This window comes from Pogona vitticeps, chromosome 1, assembly GCF_051106095.1.
Source record: "Pogona vitticeps strain Pit_001003342236 chromosome 1, PviZW2.1, whole genome shotgun sequence".
NCBI classification, from domain to species: domain Eukaryota; kingdom Metazoa; phylum Chordata; class Lepidosauria; order Squamata; family Agamidae; genus Pogona; species Pogona vitticeps.
In genome coordinates, this window is record NC_135783.1 from 3,749,973 (window position 1) to 3,765,126 (window position 15,154).

Consider the following 15,154-nt stretch of genomic DNA (forward strand, 5'->3'; position numbering starts at 1 on the left):
GGGGGGTTTGAAGTGGGCAACTCTGCACACGCCTAGAGGCACGGCGGCCGCCGCCCACCCATTTCCCACCCCCGCTCCTCGAGGGGCTCGGCTGTCGAAGGAGGGACTCCCGTGAGGCTCGGCTGAGGGAGGCCGCGTTCTCCCCTCAGGAAGGGGCCCTCGGCGCGGCTCGCCTTCGCCTCCTCAGCCGTCCTCCCTAAGATGGCGGCGGCGGAGCACGGCTGAGGCGACATCGCTTCAGCGGCGGCCTTTCCCGCCTCCTCCTCCTCTTCGTCGTCGCCGCCGCCGTCCGTCTCCGCCATTCCTTTTCCCCCTCCAGCCCTCCTCGCCTCGGACGGCCTGGAGGGCCGGGGCTGCGCTGGGGACCCGCCTCCGGCTCCTCCCCGTCCCGCTCCCCGCCCGAGCCAGCCTGCCTGCCCGCCCGCCTCCAGAGAGAGCCGAGGAGGAGCCGCCGCCGCCGCCGCCGAAGCCACCAAAGCCGCCGCGGCCGCCGCCGCCGGAGAACGCGCAGCCAGGGGGGCCCCGGGCGCCCAGGAGCCCCACCGCGGGAACCGGGGCCCCGACACCCGCCCCCGTCAGGGAGGCCCCCCGGGGAAGGAGCCGGAGTGTGGGCCTCAGAGCCGCCCCCGCCGCCGCGCCCCCCCTCTCGACCGGCCCCCTCGCCGCCCGAGCCTGCAGGACCGCCGCCCCCCTCCTCACGACAGCCCGGCAGCGGCGGCGGCCTTGGCCTGAGGGACGCTCCGAGAAGCCGACCGGCCAGGAGGAGGGCCCGGCCAGCCCCAGCAAGTCCAAGCCCCAGCGGAGGCCGGTGGCCGGGCCGGCGACGGCAGGTGAGCCAGCCGGGGAGGAAAGGAGGGGAGTGGGAGTGGGTGGGGGAGTCGCCATAAACACATAAACAAACAAGCAAACAAACATCGAGGGAGGGCTTGGAGGGAGGGCTGCGAGTGTGTGTGTGTGTGTGTGTGTGTGTGTGTAAGCAGAGAGGTGGGTTTGGGCGGGGGGGCCTGCAGAAGAGGTCCCGGGAGTGTGTGTGTATGTGGGGGGGGGTTGCGACGTGTCCCCCCTTCCAAAAAAAGAAAGAAAAGGGGGGAATGATTTGTTGGGGAGGGGGATTTTGGGGGGAGGGGGCGTGGCGCAAGTGGGGAGGGGGCTTGTGTGTGCGTGCGTGCGTGCGTGTGTGTGTGTGTGTGTCTGAGCGCCTCATAGAATGGGGAGAAACGGGGCTGGCTTGGTTTCGGATCTCAACGCCTGTATAGCCTTGGGCGGCTGGCTGGGGGGGATTGTGGGGGTTGTAGTCCGAAAATTAAAAGAGAGAGAGAGAGAGAGAGAGAGAGAGAGAGAGAGAGAGAGAGAGAGAGAGAGAGAGAGGGAAGGTTTGCTGGCTGTCAGGTCGAGGGGTGTGGGTGGGTTGAGAGTGGGAATGGGATAAGGAAGGGGAGGAAAGGAGGCGAGGAAGGGGAGTGTGGGCAGGGGGGAAGGGGTTAAAGCCACCAGGAGGTGGTTGGGGGCATTTGTGTCACTTGGGGGTGGGTGGGTAGGAGAAGAAGGGGCCCTAGGGTGGGGCATTGGGAACCCTGGAAGGGCAGAATAAGGTGGGGGGGGAAGATGAGGACACCAACCCCCCCTTTTCCTGGGGAATGGAGGAGAAGGGTTCCTGAATGGCCTGGGGGTGCTTGGAGTGGGTCAGGGTGCTCTCCCAAAAGGCCCCCTGTCTCTTGTGAGGCATGGGGGTGTTGCCTTGGGGGCAGGTTCAGGGGGGCTCCCTCTGCCCTTCCCATGGCCAAAAATAGGATAGGAAGGTGGAGAAAGGCATAAACAAGGAAGGGGTCCTGTCTTGGGAGGAGAGGTCCTCAGGATTTAATGGTTGAGCAGGTCGGGAGAGGTTTCACACACGCACACGCACGCACGCACACACCCCCCCCGAAGTTGTTGGGTTTGATGCCCAAAGTGGGAGTGGGATCCTGAGAAAGGGGGTGGGGAGTAACCAAAGACACACACACACACACACACACACCCCGCCCCCCATGGCTGTGTAGGTTGTTCCTGGAGACTTAGTGGGTGCAAGACAGGGCTGGGTTTGGAAACGGGGTGGGACTTTTAGGGACAAATAATCATCGGAGAGAATTGTAGGCCTGCCTGGGGAAATGGCTTGCAAAGAGGAGAGAGAGAGAGACCCAGGCCCGTGGGATTTGGTGTATCGCTCTGCCTTCCGTTCGCTCGCTCGTTGTTTAAATTGGAATAGACCGCATCTCTGAGACACTGACGGATCTCTTTTGCCCACAAATCACAGGTGGTGGTGGTGGTTGTAGGGAACCACGAGGGGAGTAGCTTAGCTTTTCTATGGAGATGTCTTGTTTCCCACCCCCAAAGTATGTGTGGGGTGGGTGGGAGGCATTGCAGTTCTTGCAGGGGTTTCCAGCTAGAAAGCACTGTTGGCAGCCCGTTTGCCCCCTTTCCCTCCAGTGGACGAGTAAGTGCTGCAAAGCTGTTACTGCAGAAGCCTCAGGAGGTCTGGGGGAAGCTGCAAGTGGGTGTGTGCTTAGAGGCAGAGAGGAAGTGTACGGTTTCTTAAGAGTCTCCGAAAGCTGCTCTTTTTCTTCTCCTCCTACCTGCTCCACCCCTCTTCCCCTTTAATATTTGGGAAGGCTAACAGGCTGCTGAGCTCACAGGGCAGGGGAATAAGCCTGCCTGAAAATCTTCTCTCCGCCATTTAATTAAGGCCTTTAGCTTTTTGACATGTCTGTGCATTTGGTCTTGTTTTATTAAAAACACACCAGCGGCCGACAAGAAGTTTGCTAGCAGAGTGGGGTAGCTGCTTTCTGCTTTTCTTTAATTCCTTTTGATCCCCCATTAAGAGTGTGGTCTGGTCTGACTCTGTCAATGTGCTGTAGGAGAAGGGGAACTTAAATGGATGCCTATTGAGGTGAAGATGGGCAGCCGGCAGTGGTCCTTGTCACACAGCGGCCGGCCGGGAGCTGTGCAGAGAGTGGCCTGCTGGGCTGAGCAGGCTCTCTGTTACATTGCTTTTAAAGACACCGCTTGGCTTTTTGCATTGCTGCTCCTTATCAGTTAAATTATTTCTATCACCACTAAACTGTTTTAAGCACTACACCTTGCCTTTTGAAGAACTGGATCATGGTAATTATGGCAGTCAGTTTTGCTGGCTAAAGAAAACCGAAAAGAGTAATGAAGTATCAAAGGGTTTCGGGTTGGTTTCAGTTTAAGAGAGAGCTTCTTTTTTAGGGTTAGTGAGGAAGAAGCCTTTGAATAAAAAATGTGAGAGAATAGCACTTGGGTGCTGCTTTATGTTGCGTGGATAGACAAGACTGCTGTACGTGTTGGCTTCTAACTGGTTTGATTTAATGTCTTCCAGCCACTTTCTAAATCTGAGTTTCCAGATTATCAAATTTGCTTAGTGAATATGCTTCTAGATAGTATGGCTTTATGTGTTGTGCTTGGCACATGGAAATACATTTACTGTATATCTCTAAACCACATGTTTGTATGAGAAACCTAGTTTCCTAACCTCATTTGTGCACTTCCCTCCACTATGGGCAACTTGATGATTCTTAGAACCCATCTCCTGGAGACATTGATTTTACTATTGATTGAATGGCCTGAATAGGAAAGGGGGGGAAAGCCCCCTCCCTAATCTGTAGCATGGAAACAAAACTGACGGAAGGAACTGAGAACTGGGTCATCCTCCTACATGTTATTCTGTGTATTCTGATGATTTCACTCATTCCAGGCTTCAAAAACAGGAAAAAGGGTTCTTTGAAGTATGGCGCACTGCAGTTAAGAATAAGGACATGTGTAATTCCACTGTGGACAGGAGATCTCTGGGCCCGTTCAGACAGACATACTGTATATAGCTTGCTGTTTGGATAGCTTTTGGTGCTCTTTGGTTTGAATCAAATGATGGCATCCACATGTGGTTTGTCTTAAAGCGATCCATCGTGCTGATTTTTAGAGCTGTTCTCAGTGCAAGGGCTACTTTTTTGGGAGCGTTATTTGGAGCCCTCCCGATTATCCCATTTTGTATCCCTTGGGAACAGTGTTATCTGCAATGATAACCTTGTGACATATTTGGTGGACGGTGGCATTGAAAGCAATGGTGGATAACCCTCTATTTTCATCTACTCTACCATGTTAAAATTTAAAAATACTGTATACAGTATTTTCCTGTTGATGCAGTGCTGTTTTACATCAGTGGTTCCCAACCTTTTTCGAGTCACAACCCCCTTTTATGATAGCCACGTAGCCTGTGACCTCCCTGCCCTATTGCATAAAAAGGCATTTTTAATAGGGTAGAGTTATCGCTTCTCAGAAAGTAGTGGTTGCTTTCTCTCCCAAAGTGCCTATTTCCCATACATACACATAACATGCTAACTTTAATATTGGCTCTGAAAGGCCAACAAGATATATTGGCAGAATTGTGTGTCCTGTGCTAGGTAGATGCATTGCTGTTTCACTGTGTCACTTACTTTATTTAACAAAAAAAAGAAAAGAAAGAAAGTTGCCACAGTCTGCTTCATGATGGCTGCAGGAAAGAGTGGGAGAGAAGGCAGGAAGGGGGTGTGTGTCATTCATTTAAAAGGGGGCAAATTGGAGCGAAACAAAGACCTGTCTGGATCCTACTTGTGGGAGAAAAAAATGTTGATCAGTGTGAACAGCAGGATTGTTCAAGTGGTAGATAAAATAGATTGCACTAAAGCTAAGAATATTTCAAGCAGGAAGCAGACTCCTCCAGCTTCCTCTGTTTGACTGTTCCTTAGTGTATTGCAACCTTTATGAGGCTGGTTGCTGTTTTCTCATTGGAAAAAGGGCAAGATACAGATACGCAAGAGAGATAAATCAGTGTCGGGCTGGAATACCTGGGCTCACATCAACTTGCCCTCTGAGCTCAGTGTTTGCTCATGCTTCGATTTAAAGTCCAAAGTTTGGTTCAGGGACTGCTGCTTTCCCAAAGCACATAGCAAGATAAAGTCAATTAAAAAGAACAATATATGAACAATGGTAAAATTTCCCTTAAAATTCAAAACAAAGGAGCAGGAGAATAAGAAGCCTTTAAGAGGGGGGAAACCTGGCGTCAGCACAAGTAATTTGGTTTAAGTGGATTGAGGCTGCATGGAAACTTAAACAATAGAAGGTATTTAAAAAGGCAATCCAGAGAGAGCTGGAAATGACTTGCTTTTGTGATGGATGTAGACAGTTTTAGAAGGTCTAGGAAGTAAAAGCGAATCTGTGGTGTATGAAGAAACATGAAATCAAAACTGAAATCATCACAAGGTTTAGTGGTAGATGTAACAGATCTAGATGGCAATCTTAAGCCCACGGGTTCTTAAAACCCATAATGCACGTCTTTTCCAGTCATCTTATGATAGGGCTAAGTCATATGAAACTTTTAATTTTTTAATAAAGTGTATAAATATTTAGGCCACATTGTAGAGGTTGTTCTGTAGTAGTGTTGAATGTGTAGTTTTGTTCGGGATGTCGCAGTTGCTTTTGTGCTAAATTGCACGTGCATGTAGAACAATTGATAACATTTAGCTCTAATCCTATATGTGCAAGACAGTTCAAGAACTGTAGCAGGTAGATCTGCCTACACATTTGTGTGTGTCAGCCGCAGGAAGAAAACTAGCACAGAGAAATGTAAGCAGAAGCAATATTTCGGGGGGTGCAGAAAGGTTGTGCTTTCCTGAAAAGAGCTAGGAGTTGAAATTGACATTATTTTAAGCTGTTGACAGAAGATGAGAAATTAATGTGACTTTCCCAGCATTGCGCTTTTAAGTCAGTGGCTGCTAATCTGTGGGTAGAAAAATATATTTGTTTGGATTGGTTGGACCTTTTTGGCTATGTGGAAACCTGTTATCAAAGGTTGGAAGATGGCCCTTGTCATGTTCTCTCAAAGAACTTGTAGTGGTACTTGAGGATTAATTAACAAATAGAGATATTATGTGCATTGGTTGAGCCTTTGTTTCCATGCAAAACTTTCCTTTTGTGGCAGGCATGAATATTCATAAGAATGACTAATTCACAGTTTGATATGCAAAGTAAATTATTGGAATAGCTGTGTTTTATCTTGATTTTTTTTTTGAAAGTAATGTGCATGTTGTTCCAGAAAAATGAATGCACTGTAAATGTTGTATGAAGTGTTCAGTGTGAGAAAGAGGACAGGGATGACGAGGTCCTTATTGGTGGACCATAATGGCTCTCCTGGACCTCATGACTTCGAGTTCACCTGTTGACTTTGGGGAGAGACCCAGACTGTCCCTGAAGAAGTGACAGTGGAGAAAGAGATGAAAGCAGAAGTTGAACTGGGAGGATGGGGAAATGTGCAAAAGGAGAGATAACCCCCAAAAGAAGGAAGGGGAAAAAGAGGAGGAGGATATTAAAGAGGAAGAGAAGGTAGAAAAAAGGAGAAGGAAAGATGGAAGATCAGAAGAAGAGAGGTGGAAGGTCATGGTGGAGGAACTGATAGTGGAGGCACAGCTGGTGGATATAACAAGTAAAGAAGAAGATAAGTTCATGAAAGAATGGGAGGATATAATTACGAAGGATCCTTGGAGAAGGGAGTTAGTGACTTTCAGAGCTCCTAAGGTGGAGGCTGCGAGACTTCCTACGGTACAATCCCTCAAAAGCTTTCTTACCGGAGGGAGGGAGGAAGTTGAGAGAGACATCTCCGAGCATAAGCACCGATCCAGCTGGGGAGTTCTATAAGTCAGTGGGGTTGTATATGTGCCATTCCTGCTGTGGCACTCCTTCTCTGCGCCTGTGAGATCTTTGCTGTGCCCTGAGGAGATTCAGGGGCGTCACCATTAAGTCCAGAGAAGGAAGTGACTTGTATAGAACCCCAACTGGTTGTTGAGTTGGAGGATAAGAAGTTGGAAGTTCAGTCAAGGTTGAAGAATGTTAAACTCGTTAAAACTAGATGGTTGGTTAATGAAAATCGTTGTTTCGGGAGCTCCTGGTTCACATGTCATGGAAATAAACACAGGTGAAAGAGGCATAATGGGAATGGTATTTGGCAGAGGGAATCTCACGTTCAGTATGGTGACTTTTTAAGATGCTTATGTTTAAACTCCACGAAGATATTCAGTGGGTTGATTGAGAGAAAAGGATAGCAATGATTGTCATTTGGGAAGAAGGTTAATGTGCAGTTTAATTCTTAAAGTGTTGAGATTTACACTACAAATGCAAACAGCTGTACATTATGAATGGAAGTATTTTTTTTAAAGACAAAGTTGTGTTTGTTGCAAATTCAAAAGTTGTGTTTGTTGCAAATTCATGTTAACATGAATTTGGATCTAAGCATAATATTTTTCAGAGTTGCACAGAGAAAGCTTATTGAACATTGAATCACACTTTACTTGATGGGTACAAATGGCTTCCGTTAGCAGGCCAGTGGTGGAGTGGCTTGGCTTGAGCTTTCAGAAAGCATTGCATACCCACATTTGATCATAAATTATTGCTGATATTGATGTGCAGTTTTGAGTTGGGCTATTGAAGGTCATATAATGAGAAACAAAAAGTGCAGATTGTTATAGCTAATCATTCAGTGCAAAAATAAATGGAGAAAGAAATGCAAGGAGGAACAGGACCTGTGGTCTGAAGAACCTGGTAGACTGGGTTGGATGCGATCATGACATCACTGGCTAAAATCATGGCAATAGGAGTCAGAACGGCCATGTGTGTGGCCTCCAGTAGGAAAAGAACAAGTTACCAAGTTTCAAAACTGCGTCATGGTACAAAGGAAGAATGTGATTTCTTGCTTTCAGATTTACAGGTGTTGGCTTTCCTTATCTCAGAATCTCTGCTCCCCACAGTATAACCAGATTATCATTTGAAAAACTGAATTTCTTCATGATGGGAAACTCCCAAAATTCTTCTTCTTCTTCTTCTTCTCCTCCTCCTCCTCCTCCTCCTCCTCCTCCTCCTCCTCCTCCTTCTTCATCATCATCATCATCATCATCATCATCATCATCATCATCATCAAACTGCAGAGTTGGAAGGGATTCTATGGATTATGGAGTCCAGCCTTGACAAATAAGCCCAGTGAGGAATTGAACTCTCAATATCTGGCTCCAGATCCCTAAACCACTCTGCTATCCAGCAGCTCTTGATCTAAAATTGCTTCTGCATGAGTTTATACATTCTGGTTCTAGTATATTGTTTTTGGAAAATTAAGGATGCATTCTCTATAAGCCATCAGTTCTCATTTTGATGTAGAGATGCATCAGACATCTACACAGTTCCTTTGGCAAATACTCAAGTTCCTTTGGAGAAAAACCTAAACACATCTTCTGATGTACCTGTATAGGCTACAAATCTTGTAGCTCCATTTCTGTTTGAAAAACACTAAGGAGCCTAGTGTTCTTTCAAATTAAAATTTGAACTAAATAAAACAATTGAGTTTCAGTATCTTCTATTATAAATTAATTATATTAATAAATATGTTAACATTTCTATTCTAAGTGTTAAAGTCATCTAAAAATTATGGGTCATTTGTGATAAATATTCTTGCCTATTTGATCATTCTTAATTATCTTCTCTCATGGTGATTCTTTTTACTGTCTGCCTGTACTCTGACTTTATATACCGTAGTTAGCAAGGTTAAATTCTATGGGTATTTTGGTGTCTCACCATAAATGTTATGTTAATGCAGTTAGTTTACAGTAAAATACTGAGGCTGTGGGGTTTTTTTGGGTGAATAATATCTTACTGGTGTGTTGTTTTTGTGCACTTGAGTTTTTAAAAAAAGCACCCACTCACCCACCTACTTTTAATGTAATGTGTGGTTTAACTCTGAGATCAGGTTCCAAGGACCTGATTTGTCATGAGTTGTCCTTCTGCCATAATGTAGGTTCAGCCCAGCCTATCTTGCAAGATGCTTCTCAGTCCTTCAAGGACAGAGATTCTGCTGCCTTTCCGTTGAAACTGTGATTTTTTCCCCCTCTTAAACTTGCAAAGGGTCTACATGTGTGGGCGAGTGTGTCTGTGTTTTCTAAATTTGAAGAGCAGCATAATGGAAGGATCCTGGTGTCGGAGGAGGAGAGAATTGCTATGAGGGTGTAAGGGATATAGATGTAATCTAAGCACTGCATTTCAGCCTTTTATCTTGAGGGACCACAAATGCATTTTAGGTATGGCATAGGATTCTGGGAAGCAGATTTTTTTGGGTGCGTACAGTCGGCATGAGATGTTGTCTAAGGCAGCTGGTTTGTCTCATCCTCTGAACTGAGTACTGTACATTTCATACAGCACAACTAGCACATTCTAGCAGCTGTTCACCCTGAAATTCTGTGGGAGAACCTCCGCCCAATGTCCTGGCTTGATAGTCTTCATTCCATGGATTAGCTTGTCATTGACTTGAATGGTTCAATTACACCTGCAATTAATTTTAAATATTTTATTTATAGTCACCAGTATGCCCTAACTATTGTGCCATAAGCATGATACTCATACTGTTTCACGGATCATGATGTAATTGTAGAAATGTGCTGCTTTTCCTGGCCATGGGTGATGGGAACATTTTGGGAATGTTTATGTTCAAGCAAATTAAAAGAAAGTTTTCCTCCATTGTGTTCCTATATAGGAGCTTTGTACATTAAATACACAATTCTCTTTACTCTTTTCATTAGTAAGTTCCACTCAGCAATGTGAGGCTTACTATAAAGTAAATATGCATAGGATTGCAACCTAAATGGGTGATGATAGGTGTGTGTGTGTGTGTATTTTTATTTCTGTTTTTAAAATGTCTGTCACGTCCTTATTCTTTCAACAGTGTCTCTAGTGTAGTCTATTTTATATAGTGGTAGAGCACAGAAATCTTCTGGGTAGAATTCCTTGCATACCAAGGAATGCAGACAGGTGACTATCCTTGTTCAGGGTATGAAATGGTGCAAGATGTTTCCATGGCTGAGGCGAATGAATGTCCTTGAAATTCTGACCTCTCTGGTCATCATATGTTTGTCTCTGCCCTTTGCACCAGCTCCGGGTTTCTGTGGTTGGGCTCACTCTTGTTAACTTTTGCAAAGGGAAACTTCTTCCTGGATAACTTAACTATGACCTACTGAGGGTTGCATGGAGCCCCTTCTTTAAGTTTAAGGCTTACGTTGCTATCCTGCTGCCTCCCATGATTTCAAGATGGCACTTATGGCTCTCCTCCTTGTCTGTTTTATCTGCACAAAAGCACTGAGTGAGGTCAGTCAAGCCAAGATCATGAGACTAACCCAAGGTCACCCAGTTGAGTTCTCCTGATTGGAAGAGGACGGGAACCTGCCTTTACCAAGCCCTAGGCAAGAGTCTAAGTACTGCACCATGCTGGTTTTTGCCCTACTTGACTTCCTCTCAAGTTGAAATTGCAAGGTTATCTTCAACCAGTAATCTGGAGGTTTCCTTTTCTTAATGAGGGGAGAGGAGCCGGGAACAGGAAGAGCGTTCCTATTTTCAAAAAGAGTTTGCTGTTTGTCTCTATTGTTGTGGTGCGACCAAGCCCCCCCCCAGCCTACAGATTGCTCTCAGTGACATTAAAAATGGACCACTTAGAGATCCTAGGATTTTACACCAGTAATTAAACTATTGTCACCACTAAACACAAGGTCCGATATTGACATTGTCCATGAAATAGATGACAGCTTGGGCTATACAAAGGAAGTTTGCAAAGATAGGTAAGGTTTCAGTAAGACTGTGGGGTATTTCTTATCTTTCACTCGTTCCCTGTTCTGTATCTTGTCTTGTTCCCAACCTTGTCTTTTCCTGTGGTTCCTCTGAAAGAGTTGCTAGAGCTGACCTCTTTCTGCCAAGGGAATAAATATTTACTTGACAGATCGCTTCTGTATGGACTATCTTCCTTGGAAAGCCCATACCTTTTGCTGCCATCTTGTTATCTCCCCCTTCAGGAACCCAGAACTGGAGGAGGTGCTAGATTCGTCCAAACAACTGCAACTTCTCTGGGCAAGCCCTTGTCCCATCTTTTGGTTTTCACTCAGTGTATTCATTGGTTCCTTCTGCTGTTGCAGCGTTTGACTGGTTTCTTTGTTTGAAAAAAAAACCAAATCAATATAAACATTAAAATAAATTGAGGAGGAGGTAATTGTGGTTACTAGTGCGGATGGTAATATGACCGTATTGAGAAGAAAATCAGTCTGACTCCTTTCTCTGTGGTTATGCCAGTGTCTCCCTGATTTGGTTGTTGTAGGTTTTTCTGGCTGTTTGGCCGTGTTCCGAAGGTTTTTCTTCCTAACGTTTTGCCAGTCTCTGTGGTCGGCATCTTCAGAAGACAGGAGTTAGAACTCTGTCTGTGTTCTGGTGTAGTGTGTAGGATAGTTGAGTATTTGTAGATGTGGGATGAGCTTTTTGTCCTTTTCAGGAGATTGGGTCATTATGGTGATCAGAATCTTTTTTGTTATGGGTATATTTTTGTGATCAGGGGCGAGATATGGTCTCTGTGATTGATGGGTGTCGTTAGCTAGACTTTTGTGTGCAGTGATCACCGGTCCTTCAAGAATACATCTCCCTCATTTCCTCACCTGCTCACTTGGACCAGTTTGCTGTTTGCCTGTTACTGGAGAGGCCCCCTGGGTGCTTTCCAGGAACACTGGATGGCAGTTAGTGCCCTGCTTTTAGGAGTGGCTGGGATTCCTGCAGCTCTTGTCCCTCATTCTCATCATGGCACCTGAGGAGTGTGTATGTATGAAGGGGGAGATTTGGTTTACCATGGGCCAGAAACATGTACAGCTGGGTGAGACAAAAGCAACCAAGCTCTCTAGCAGGATGTTGGTGGCATAGATATGTTCTCCTTTCCTATATTGCACAGATCTTTTCTGTCCTCCACCCACCCTCCTTCAGCTGTCTGTTTTCTGTGTAAGCATATTTCTGGATTGTTTCACTGTTAGCCTTCATGCATTGGAAGTTTTTGTGTAGCTTGATCCTTGAGAAGCATTTTTGGAACACAGAATCTGTGCTTTCAGTTAAGGGAAGTGCATTTAACAGTGCCGTAAGGGAGTGTTACACTGCATTCTTATCAACATAATGCAACTATATGGAGCTGATAAGGACAGAATCACTGCCTTAGTTTATAGAACTCAGGGTTGTCTGCTCTGACTTGCAGTGTGCCTCCTAGGGATTGGATTGCCTGGACTACAAATTTCTTAATTCTCCATTTGGGGAGCTTTATCTATTTTACAGGCACCTTACAAATACCTGAATGTGATGCACCAGGGAGAAGGGCCTAAATTAGAAAGGTCAGAGGCTGAGCCCTGGGCAGAGCTTGGCCTAGCTAAACCTCAGACCATTCTAACTTAGGTCTTTCTCCCCAGCTGCCTCACATTCAGGCACTTGCAAGGTAGGTAGACTTCCCAGAACGAAGAATTATGGTATCCATAATCCACAAAATCTCAAAATCTAATCTTTAGTGTCTCCTGAGTGATATCTCCTGAATATTGGGCTTGATGCTGGTAAAGCACATGTTTGACGACTGAGCTGTGTTTCTTCCTTCGATTCAAATGGGCTGCAGATTTGCTTCGGCAAAGTTTGGGAATTAGAATGCTGCAGAAAACATCATCCTATACAGAAGGATGGAACGGTGTCATTATTGTGACGTAGTGCAGCCTACCTCCTCTAAGGTGCAGTGAGTGGCATTTGCTTACTAGAGATGGGCATGGCTTAAGTCATGCCTTTTTGTATGAAGATCTCTCTCTCTCTCCTTACCTCCTGGACAGCTGTACAACTTGCAAACCTCTGTGCACTGCTGGGTTCATTCTCCATCGCCAGCTTGGGCTTCCCTTCCTCGCCTCCTCCAGCAGCCGACCTCTCAATGGCTGTGCAGGGAGAATCCCCATCCCACCTCCTCATCTGAGTGGTTGGCTGCCGGAGGAGGCAGGGAAGGGAAGCCTGATGTCCTTCCCAGACTGGGCAGCTGGCAACAGAGGACAACCTGGATGGCGTGTTTGAGCTTTTGAGTGGGGCAGCCATCTGGGAAGTGGAGGGAGGGAACTCCTGGCAACTGTGGTGCCACACACACACATACAGAGATCCTTGTATGAAGAGGCATGACATAAGTCATGCCCATCTCTATTGCTTACTATTCATAACTATTTTTTTTTTTTTGGTGGGGAATGTTATTTATCAGGAAGGTGTTTGGCAAATTTCTGCATTTTTGGAGTTTGTTTCTGTTAGAAAATAAAGAAAAAGTAATATTGCTAATGCAGCACACTCAAATTAATGTGTTATTTTTTAAAAATAGGAACAATGGTGATGTGTCAGTAAGGTTTTAGGTTTTGTGAGAGAAAGGAATATGAGATTATAATCAATGCGATGGGGAAGGATCAATAGCAACACCAGCAAGGCACGCTTGAGTGGAAAATAGAGGGAAGGTGCCTGCTGAGGCACTTGAAATGCTGTAGAATGCTTCAGCTATTATCCTTTCAGTTGACTCTCTCCAGTTCAATACTTTTTTTTCCGTAGTATTTGAAGTCTGTTCCAAAACTGATTGGTCAGCAGTTCAGTGTATGTGTGTTGCGGGGGAACTTTAGTGTCCTTGCCACATGATATATTGGAATCAGTGTTCCCTCTTTAAGTTGGGTGGGTGTGCAGCGCTGTATCGGGCACATGCAGCTGAGCCCTTGTTGATGCCCATTTCTTCTGGTTGCGACACATATTCCTTGTGCAAAGGGTGGAGCCCCCGCCCAGCACTCTGGAAAACTAGAGGGAATGTTGATTGGAATCATTCCCGTATTTAAAAAAGTTGACACTGCTTTCTTTCTTCAAAGTGGACTTCAGGGCAGTTTACCTATAGCAGAGGTGGGATAGAATGTTTGCATGTTTGTAGGTTCTGCATTATCGAAAATAGAGCCCATGGGACCTTCCTAACCGGGAGCAAGATGCAGATGTCATTAACTCTGTTATGAATACCATTTGAGCTTCATATTCCTTCACATAAAAATCCACTCCTGGTTACCTTAAACTTTTTTTTTTCATTTCAGCAGTATAATTTAGGATATGTATGAGAATATATATTTTGTTGCAGTTGTTTAAAATAAACAATGGAAATCATAAGTCTTTGGGGAGGTCCTGGGAATCACCTAGAGGGTCTCCTAGTACTCCCGAGCTCTAGAAGTGTTGTGCTAATCAAAAAGTATGCTTATCAGCTCTTGGGTTCCCACCATCTGTTCGCTCAGTGCACTCTTTTTTTCTGCAGTGGGACATAGATTTACTCAAGGATACGCAAGGACCATTTAGGGATTGGAGGAGGACTGTGCCTGAAGGTAATTATGGGAATTGGTATGAGAATGGAAAGCTTACACTAACAGGGAGGAAGCCAGCACATCTGTTATAATCTGACCCAGAAGCTGCTCTCTGCCATTTATTAAGTCAAAGACATTGGCGTAAAGCGGTGCATGTGAACTCTGTTCTTGTAGGTAAATCTTCCTTAACAATAAACAGGCTTTGCTTATATCCCGAAATTGAATGATGAAATCCAAATGGCAGCAGTTCTGAAACAGACATGCAGTCACGGGAGAAGGAAAACAAGAGGAGCACTTTGTTGTTGCACATAAGTTAAGGCTCGCTAATGCTTGTTAAACAGGCTCGACAACTCAGTGACAAAGGTCAGGTGGCAGTGCCTGTGGCTGTTCACTCTCGGGAGTCCAGGTTCCAACTCTTGTCCCTCCTTTTGTAGTTCTTCAGAGTGGTGGCCAGCAGTCTTTCCAAACCCAGGACCCATTTCCAACCTTAACCTATAAAAGTGGATCCAGTTTTAATTTTTGATTTTTACATAGGTTTATTTCACAATACTGTAGTTAGTCATCCTTCCTTTCCATGTTCTGTCTTGAGTTTTTCTCCCCTTTCCGAAAGATAAGCATGGTGCTCCTGATGAGCCTTGCCTTCCTCAGAGGAGGGTAGAAGTGGGCGGCAGTGCCTCAGCTAGAAATGTTTGGGTGAGTTGCTTCCTCCTGCTCAGACTGCGAGCTACACCTGAGTGTATGGATCGTCAGTTGAAAGCCAGCAGCTTCATGATGGGATGTCTGGACCAGCTGATCAGATGTTCCTTTGAGGAAAGCCCTTCTGTTGAAAAAGACTGGTTGGTGGCATCTTTTTCAACCCTTTCTTTTTTTTTTGATACTAAGATTGTTCTTGTGATAACTTGCATATG

General features: G+C 45.6%; 1 protein-coding gene across 7 annotated transcripts in view; it reads left to right on the forward strand.

Annotated features, from left to right (window-relative positions):
- The first annotated feature begins 689 nt into the window (after positions 1 to 689).
- The window catches only part of NCOA1 (nuclear receptor coactivator 1), a 291,778-nt gene continuing 277,313 nt past the window's right edge, over positions 690 to 15,154 (forward strand). For all 7 annotated transcript variants that reach the window (XM_072986356.2, XM_072986368.2, XM_072986373.2 and 4 more), the window contains exon 1: positions 690 to 830. The gene's annotated coding sequence lies outside the window, so the exon portion shown is untranslated. The remainder of the gene's footprint in view (positions 831 to 15,154) is intronic.